The following is a 9,698-nucleotide window of genomic DNA, read 5'->3' as shown; positions in this document are numbered from 1 at the left end:
CCGCTGAAGCGTGAGATGTGTTCATTCACACAGAGATCAGTGACATGAACACACATCACGTGATGTCATCAACATTCAGACAGCTGTCGTTCATAGATCAGGAGATTTGACTTGTGTTTCTCATGTGTTTCTCTCAGGAGAAATGAAAAGAGAATCAAATGAGACTGTGAACACATGAAGAGTCTGGAGGTGTAAATGAATGTAGATTGTGAGGTGAAATCATCTGGATGAGATGGGAATGTTTGAGTTGATATTGAGATCTTCAATAATATCGACTTTTGATTTTAGACGAGACAAATCTGAGCTCAGTGTGACACATTGATGACGTCTCTGTGACACACACATGAGAACTAAGTTTCTATTTGCTCTTAGTTTAATCTAAAGTGTAGCATGAGGTATTGAAGAGATCTCATTTGTCATGTTCTGTCTCATGGGAAGATCTCTGTAGAATGAGTAAGTTGCTCTCTTGTATTATGGGATGATGGATTTCACATTTCTGTGTGAGCATTGCCAGCCGTATTGATTGTAAAGTCATGACCATGATGTTTGTAGTGGTTGTGAAGTGTGTGACGTGTGTGTGTGTGACGTACAGTATGTGTGTGTGTCGATGTGTGTGTGACGTGTGTGTGTGTGACATGTGTGTGACATGTGTGTGGTAAATGAATCAGTTTTCTGTGTTGTCTTGTTGAGTTCAGTGTGTGCAGCTGGTGCTTGATCTGAATGTGTCACTTGATGCTTTAATTTCTTCAGAAGTTCACAAATAAACTCTCAGAATATCTCTCTATATGACTCTCGGTTCAGGTTCTAAACATCAAACTCAAATGAATCTCTGGAATAAACACATGATGCCTTCTATGTGTTGTCCTTCTAAATGTGATGTTTTTCTCTTGTGTGTTTAGGGGAAAGGACTTTGGTCATGATGTGGATTTTCATCAGAACACCTGAGCCGGGTCAAGAGGACGGACTTCTGCCAGCAATCATAGACCGGTTCAGGAGACAAGTAGGTCAAAATTCACCATGTTGACTTGTTTTAGTTATAAAGAATTCATGCTTTGGGTTATCAGATTTGTTCTTGGTTTCTGTTAAAACTTCTTATGTCCGCCTCACAGCGGGAATTTATAGCTAATGCATGAGAATATTACATGTATGCAGGTTTGATGTTAGAAAAGGTTTTTTTTTGTGTTTTAACTGGTTGTGAAAATCAGACATGAGCACTAGAGAGACAGCACTCAGAGTTTAACTGACATTAAAATGAGACGTAACTGAGAAGTGAACGTCCTGACAAACACCTTTACACGCTTCCCTCAAAAGTGTAGAAATGACTGTAGAAGCAGTAAAATCACTAGAGATAAAGAGATGTTACGATCACTAAACAACAACACTACATAAAGAACAATCCTGTTCATAAACACACACTGACAACAATCCCAGAATCCTCTAGACTCCCCCCTGAGCAGACGAGAGTTCAGTGGTCCAATCAGACGTCAGTTTATGTCTCTTAATGCTTTTAGTTGCTTTAGAGACTTTCTGTCTAGAAATAATAGCTATAGATTCATTTAAAGACCTGAGTTTTTGCTGAAATGTCATTTGTTTCAGTTTCTGGTTTTTGTCGTTGATCTTGAGAATGTTTGATGGCACGCGTCTGATGAATGTTGGCAGATTCAGCAGTTCTTTCTAAAGATTTCACTGGAGCGTGGATTTGTTTCCTGGCAGACTGATGGTGAGCTTGTAAAGTTCTGGAGGAGGCGGAGAACACACATCAAATACAGATCAGTCCACTCTTAATGTTGTGTGTTTGTGTGGATCAATCATCTGACAGTCAGTGGAGGAACTGTGTTCAAACCATAAAAGTGTTCAAAGATCTCTTCTGTATCCGACTTAAAGAGAGTTTAATTTGTGTCACGCTGATTTTATTTCTCATTGTGAGTGAATTATGTCAACAGCCTGACAGGAGGATTTAAGACACTATGATGAGGTGCTGGCTGTTGTTCCCAGGCCTCCCTGGCTACATCCAGCAGACCACGGGGCTGTCTCCCGAAAAGGAGCTCAAACGGGGTAAAACCCGTGGAGGCCTTGGGCACCTCACGAATGCCAAAGAGCACGTAGGGCAGCATGAGATCCCAATCGCGCCTGTCCTCTGCCACCACCCGGCGAAGCATCCTCTTCAGTGTTTGGTTGAAGCGCTCAACCAGCCCATCTGTCTGGGGGTGATACACAGATGTCCATAGCTGCTTCACCTTCAGGAGAGGTCTGCCATCATCCGGGACATAAACGTAGTTCCCTGGTCCGTCAGGATCTTTCGTGGAATACCTACCCGGCTAAAGAAGAGGAAAAGTTCCTTGGCGATGGCTTTTGCTGTGGCCTTCCTCAGGGGTACGGCTTCGGGATACCGGGTAGCATAGACCACGATAACCAGGATGTGTTCGTGCCCCCGAGCTGATTTCGGCAACGGGCCTACCAGATCCATCCCAATCCGGTCAAAGGGTAACTCTATGATGGGCAACGGTACGAGCGGACTGGGGGGAGGTTTGTTTGGCGCTGTGACCTGACAGGTTGGACAACTCTGACAAAACCGTTTTACATCTCCATCCAGGCCTGGCCAATAAAATCGATCCCGGATTCTCTGGGCGGTGTTGGCCGATCCTAGATGTCCAGCTAGCGGGTGTGTATGTGCCAACTCTAGGATGGGATCAACCTTGGACTTGGGTACAACAAGTAGGTGTTTTTCCTCCCCCTCCGTTGTGCGACACAGTAGAGCAGACCATTCTGTACAGCAAAATAGGGGAGCGGGTAGGGTGGGTTCTGGCGAACTTCTCCGTCGACCACTCGAACCTGGGACCAACAGTTTCTTAACCGGTCGTCTGCCCTTTGCTCCCGGCCGAATGACCCCCCTGTGACAACCTGTTGATACGGATCGGAAAATAAGTTTTTTTCCCCCTGTTCCCCGACTCACCCTCGCGTTCACTTTCAGTGGCCAGCATCATGGTCCGTCTGGGTCATACCCTGGTCGGTCCTTTCCGACGACGGTTGCGGCCCTCCTCCCTCGTTGGGTGTACCGCTTGGGTTAAGAGCTGCTGAAATCCCGGCCAATCTCTCCCAAGGAGTACTGGGACGGGTAGGTCCGGCAAAATCCCCACTTCCAAGGGCCATGAGCCCGGACCAGCTGAGATAGTAACCCGTCGAGCTGGGACACTGCGGGTATCTCCGTGGACGCAGGTGATGGGGATGGTCATCTTCCCCTTTCGTTGGACTACCGAGGTCTAGACCACTGCTGTAACTTGCTTCCCATCAAGAGACACCGTTCTTTTCGGTGCCCCTAGAGGTGGGTTCAGGTGTCCTACACATCCTGCCAGCCACGCTCGAGGTCCTGGGGTAGCTGGTTCTGTTGGCATGGGCTCGTCTCGATGGGAGGGGGCCGCTGGTCTGTCTACTGGCCGTGAGGTACCCTCCGGGCGCCGCCATGGTGTCGTCACCCTCCGGGGTGGGTCCGTTACTCTCTCTCCCACATCCCTTGCTGCCGCTGCCTCTGCCAGCTCCACCGCTTCCACCACCTCCCGGTACGTTCCAGGATTCCGCATACTCACCGCACCTGTCATCCACCTGGGAAGGGCCCACAGCAACCGGTCAATTACTATCTTTTCGGCGACCTGTGAGGCAGATGGATTCCCTTGAAGAAGCCAGAGGTGGGCCAAACATGTGAGATTGGCTGTTTGGGAGCGACTGGGTACCGTTTCCTGGAACTTCAATTCCCAGAACTGTTGGGCCACCGAGGTCGGAGAAATTCCAACACGGGCGAGGATTTCTTCCTTCGGGGCATCATAATCTTCATTTAATGGTGCCGGTAAGGAAAAATAGGCCCGCTGAGCTTCCCCGGTCAAAAACGGTGCCAGAATTTTGACCCAGTCACTTCTATCCCATGCTTCCCGAGTTGCTGTTACATCGAACGTGTGGATAAAAACTTCGATGTCATCTGCTTCTCCTAGCTTGGTAAGGCAGCGTTGAGCGGTGGCGCGAGAATCCGTGGGAGGTGATCTGCCGGCGGCGGTTTCCGCCATATGAGTAAAAGCTTACTCCAGTCTCTCTTGTCTAACAGCTATCTATTCATTAAAGGTCTGTTGGCGGATGTTCAGATCCGTCAAACATCGCATAATCTCCTCCATGTTTGTCAAACCCGGAAGTCAGCACAATGGCTGGGAGAGAGAGCAAACGGGACCCTATGACACAAGCGAAAAAAAACACAAACAAAAGAAAAAATTACTATCAGGTTCCGGGGTGGTTGTCTCGTGTCAATATGCCCACCTTCTCCACCAGTGTGACGGGGTAAGAGACACGACACACACACAAGATGGCAGTTCAAACGACCCCAGCGGGAATTTATTAGACAGCTTACTTTCACGCGTCCAACATAAATATATCGGGGTGCTTGCCCTTTAAAAACTCGCCAGTCCGTGCTCGTGTTGGGGTGCCTTCTCTCTGTCTCCCTCGCTGTTCCTCCACTCTCGCGCTCTGGGGGTCAATAAGGCACAACGGTGGGTGCGGCCAGATACAGGACCCAGAGTACTGGGAGCACGCGGCTTTTATGCCCGGCAGCTAATAAGCGTCAGGTGTACGCAATCAGCGGGCCGTTTCCCAGGCAACGCTGATCTCCGATCTGTGCCTCGCCACAGTGTTCATCCCTGCAGATGTGTATGTGTGTGTGTGTGGGAGGTGACTGGACTCATGATGGGTTGCCTGTCGTCCTCTCTGTCATTTCAGAAATTAAAAATAACCCAGCTCCAGCTTTAAACTCTCTCTCTCTCTCTCTTTCTCTCTCTCTCTATCCCTCTCTCTCTCTCTCTCTCTCCTCTCTCTGTCTCTCTCTCTCTCATTGTTATTGGACGTTGTGTCTTTATGAGCTATCAGAGCTGGATTCAGATGTGGCCGGTGAGGTTTTTCTTTAGATCTCCAGGCCTCCAGGGGGCGATGGCCAGTGTGTGATTAAGTGAAGTCAAAGAAGGTCGATTTGAAGTGGAGTAACCTTGTCATGCAGGATCTCACCCCCGGAGGCTTCACAGCATCTCATTCAGTGACTTTCACACTTACTGGATGATGTAGAATGTGTTGAGCTTTATCTTTGTCTTGAAATTGTCTTTTTGTGCCAATGGCAAAGTTAACCAAACGTCCATTATATCTCTCTACAAAACACAAAGTCTGAGCTCTTCATTTCCATTCTATAAAAGTGCATTTATAATGTCAAGCTGGACACTTGAATCTTCATTTACTTCTGTTGTACAGTTGTGTTCAAAATTATTCAACCCCCACTGAAATTGATTGTTTTGGTCGGTTTGACATTGATTATGATCATTCAGTCATCCTGCTTACAATTAAATCAAAGAGGCACGTGTAGGTCAGATAAATATAACATAACATTTATAATGAAATAACCACAAATTTCTTTTCTGAGCTCACATCATTATCAGTTTTATTCAACCCCCAAGTGACATTCAATCTTAGTACTTAGTACAACATCCTTTTACAGTTATAACAGCTTTTAAACGTGAAGCATAGCTTGACACAAGTGTCTTGCAGCAATCTACGGGTATCTTCGCCCATTCATCATGGGCAAAAGCCTCCAGTTCAGTCACATTCTTAGGCTTGCGCACTGCAACTGCTTTCTTTAAGTCCCACCAGAGGTTCTCAATGGGATTTAAGTCTGGTGACTGCGATGGCCACTTCAAAATGTTCCAGCCTTTAATCTGCAACCATGCTCTAGTGGACTTGGAGGTATGCTTGGGATCATTGTCCTGTTGAAAGGTCCAACGTCTTCCAAGCCTCAGGTTTGTGACGGACTGCATCACATTGTCATCCAATATCTCCTGGTACTGAAGAGAATTCATGGTACCTTGCACAGGCTGAAGCTTCCCAGTTCCTGCAGAAGCAAAACAGCCCCAAAGCATGATTGACCCCCCGCCATGCTTCACAGTAGGCAAGGTGTTATTTTCTTCATAGGCCTTGTTCTTCCTCCTCCAAACATAGCGTTGATCCATGGGCCCAAAAAGTTCTAATTTTGTTTCATCAGTCCACAGAACACTATCCCAACAACCAGGTAGCGTTTCAACAGTGCCCTTGCCTTGAATTAGCGAATGATGCTTCCTATGGTGTCTCTTGGTATGTTTAACATCTTTGCAATGTTCTTATAGCCATTGCCCTTCCTGTGAAGAGTAATCACCTGTTCTCTGGTCTTCCTGGACCATTCTCTTGACCTCACCATGTTTGTAACCACACCAGTAAATGTCTAGAAGGAGCTGAGTATCACAGTCATTTACTACTGTATTACAAAACTAATTGATGTCATTTTAGTTGCATATGGTTCTTTAAGAAGTCCTTGTAGAATTTCATTCTGAATATAATTACAAATGGGGGGCACGGTGGGTTAGTGGTAAGCACGTTCGCTTTACACCTCCAGGGTTGGGGGTTGGATTCCCGCTTCCGACTTGTGTGTGTGGAGTTTGCATGTTCTCCCCGTGCCTCGGGGGTTTCCTCCGGGTACTCCAGTTTCCTCCCCTGGTCCAAAGACATGCATGGTACGTTGATTGGCATCTCTGGAAAAATTGTCCGTAGGGTGTGAGTGCGTGAGTGAATGAGTGAGTGTGTGTGCCCTGCGATGGGTTGGCACTCCATCCAGGGTGTATCCTGCCTTGATGCCCGATGACTCCTGAGATAGGCACAGGCTCCCCGTGACCCGAGGTAGTTCGGATAAGCGGTAGAAAATGGAATGGAATGGAATACAATTACAAATGTACACTAAATTCCCTAAAACCATTTACAGCATTGGGGGTTGAATAATTTTGAACACAACTGTATATAAATGATCTGCTCTCACATTCAGAGAAGAATGTCACCATCACATGGGTCAAAACAACATCAGGGCGAGTAAATGATTGAAGGAATTCTCATTTTGGCTGAAGAAAAACTTTGTTTGACTAGAAAGTTCTGTCATGAAACTCTAGATGGGATTACTGCTCTGTTTAAATCACTCCTCCTTCCCCAGTATAGATGTGCGACAGTGTGATCATGTAAGATACAGAGGGTTTATTCATATATGTATACACATCATTAGTTTTAATCTCACATTGATAAATGGACAGGTCTGTGAGAGTTTAATTTCATTCTTTCATTCTTGTGTAAAAAAATAAAATAAACACAAATCCTTTCTCTCAGCAGGTAGTGTTCTAGCTTTGTATTGACACCTACTGTATTATTGATCCTGTGTGACATATCGCTTGTTGATCCCTAAACTCTTTGTAAGTCGCTTTGGATAAAAGCTTCTGCTAAATGACTAAATTTAAAATGTAAACATTTTGTTTGTTAAAAGATTTCCGTGTGGAGTGTTATTTTCACTATGTATGTAAGTTTGGCTCAAATGTGTATGGTTTGATGTAAATGAATCTGATTTATGAGTCAGAATACATGGATTAACATGTCAGTTTAAAGTGATAGATTGTTAGTGTTGAGATGTGTGCTGATGAAATAATGAGGATGATAATGTATGTGTGATTCTCTTTTATTCTTACTGCGTGTTAAAACAGCTGCAAGGCTAAGATAAAAGTGTGACAATTGTGTGATTGCAGGTGGGTGTGTGCGTGTATGTGTGTGCGTGTGTGTGCGTGTATGTGTGCGTTTATGTGCCTGTATGTGTGTGCATGTGCCTGTGTGCATATGCGTGTGTGTGTGTGCGTGTATGTGTGTGTTTATGTGCCTGTATGTGTGTGCATGTGCCTGTGTGCATATGCGTGTGTGTGTGTGCGTGTATGTGTGTGTTTATGTGCCTGTATGTGTGTGCATGTGCCTGTGTGCATATGCGTGTGTGTGTGTGCGTGTATGTGTGTGTTTATGTGCCTGTATGTGTGTGTGCGTGTGTATGTGTGTGTTTGTGTGTGCGTGTATGTGTGCATTTATGTGCCTGTATGTGTGTGCATGTGCCTGTGTGCATATGCGTGTGCGCGTGTGCGTGTATGTGTGTGTTTATGTGCCTGTATGTGTGTGCATGTGCCTGTGTGCATATGCGTGTGCGCGTGTATGTGTGTGTTTATGTGCCTGTATGTGTGTGTGCGCGTGTATGTGTGTGTTTGTGTGTGCGTGTATGTGTGTGTGTGTGTGCGTTTATTTTCCTGTATGTGTGTGCTTGTGTGTATGTGTGTGTGTGTGTATGTGTGTTTAGGTGTGTGTGCGTTTATGTGCGTGTATGTGTGTGTTTGTAGATCATACATGTTCAAGTCTCTTATTCATCTCACAAGTGTCTCCTTGAGGATCAGAAAAGGAAATCTCAAGGTGTGATGATCTCAGACATGATTCACAGTTTTTTATTCCATTCATTGAGTTCAGAATACAGTACATTGTGTAACGGGACATCCTGTAAGTCAATGATCTCAAACAACTGTGATTTCACGTTTGAAAAAACGTATCAAGTCATTTTTAACTGTCTGTGTGTTTTCAGAATGTCCTCCTGTACGCAGACCTCCAGGAGTCGACCTTTGACCTGGGGAAGCTGCCGAGCCGTCGGTTTGAGTCAATGGATCATTTCCACAAGTGTTTTCTGATCGTGAAGTTAAAGCGAGATGATGTGTGTGAGGAGAGAGAGAGGGATGAGGATGGACGCAGGGATTGGAGGGCTATACGTGTGGATCTTGTGGCTCCGCCCATTGAACGCTTTGCTTATGCTCTGCTGGGATGGACCGGTTCAACGGTAAGAAAAACTCCAGCCACATCAAATATCATGAGTCATGATGGATCGCTCCTTAAAGGGACAGTTCATCCAAAAATAAAAGTCTGTCACATTCTTCCAAATATCTTTCTCTGTGTTTATCAGAACAAATTCACTTATACAGATATGAAATGATGTGAGGGCGAGTAAATGATGACAGATTTTTTGAGTGAACTGTCCCTTTAACACTGAATAAAATGCAGACAGTTTCTGAAGAACATGATCAACATGAGCACACTTGTGTTGTGTTGCTCTCTCTAAAATCCCTGCTTCACTGCAGAAAGAGTGTGAGAGGGAGTTTGATTATAGATGACCTCTGACCTCCGGCCGTAGAGCTGATGTCCCCTGAGTCTCGTCTGCAGACCTATCAGCTGGAATTACATTCCTCCCAGGTTCACTGTCCTATGATGCTTTTCAGCCGTCACTGTGAGGAGGATGATGACACAGAAAGACTTGAGATGTGTCTCTGAGGCTCATCCTCACGAATGAATCATATCAAACTGGTTTCATGTCTCAGTGTAATTCATTCAGTGTGTCCTCGTGTGTTTTCACATATATCACAGTTCTCAGTTGAGAAGCTTAAAGAGAATCATTCAAAAATAAAATGTGCTGTCATCATTTATTCATCATCATGTCATGTCAAACCTGTATGAGTTTCTTTCTTCTTCAGAACACAACATAAGATATTTTCAAGGATGTTAATCCTCAAACAACACTGAAATCCATTGACTTCCATTGTGTAAACAAAAAACCACGGAGACATTTCTCAAAATATCTTCTGTTGTGTTCCACTGAGGAAAGACTCGCACACAGATGTACACACACATGAGGAGAATAAATGATGAGAGAATTGTCATTAGATAATTTGTGATTATTGTGTGAGAAGTCATGAGTCGCTCTAAAGAGATGTTAGTTTGTTTAGTGCAGATGTGATGTCATCTGCTGTTCAACAGCG

At 45.2% G+C, this 9,698-nt stretch overlaps 1 protein-coding gene across 2 annotated transcripts in view; it reads left to right on the top strand.

The window, feature by feature from the left end:
• Positions 1–930: 930 nt before the first annotated feature.
• The window catches only part of LOC130417128 (heparan sulfate glucosamine 3-O-sulfotransferase 1-like), an 88,219-nt gene continuing 79,451 nt past the window's right edge, over positions 931–9,698 (top strand). The window contains exons 1-3 of one of the 2 annotated variants that reach the window (XM_056742431.1): positions 975–1,000; positions 1,624–1,720; positions 8,477–8,725. The gene's annotated coding sequence lies outside the window, so the exon portion shown is untranslated. Of the gene's footprint in view, positions 1,001–1,623; positions 1,721–8,476; positions 8,726–9,698 lie in introns of both variants that reach the window. The other variant, XM_056742432.1, reaches the window with a different exon arrangement.

The sequence above is a fragment of the Triplophysa dalaica genome, unplaced genomic scaffold (assembly GCF_015846415.1).
Source record: "Triplophysa dalaica isolate WHDGS20190420 unplaced genomic scaffold, ASM1584641v1 Contig18, whole genome shotgun sequence".
Taxonomy (NCBI): Eukaryota; Metazoa; Chordata; class Actinopteri; order Cypriniformes; family Nemacheilidae; genus Triplophysa; species Triplophysa dalaica.
The sequence above is the reverse complement of the archived record's forward strand: the minus strand, read 5'-3'. Positions and strand labels throughout refer to the sequence as shown.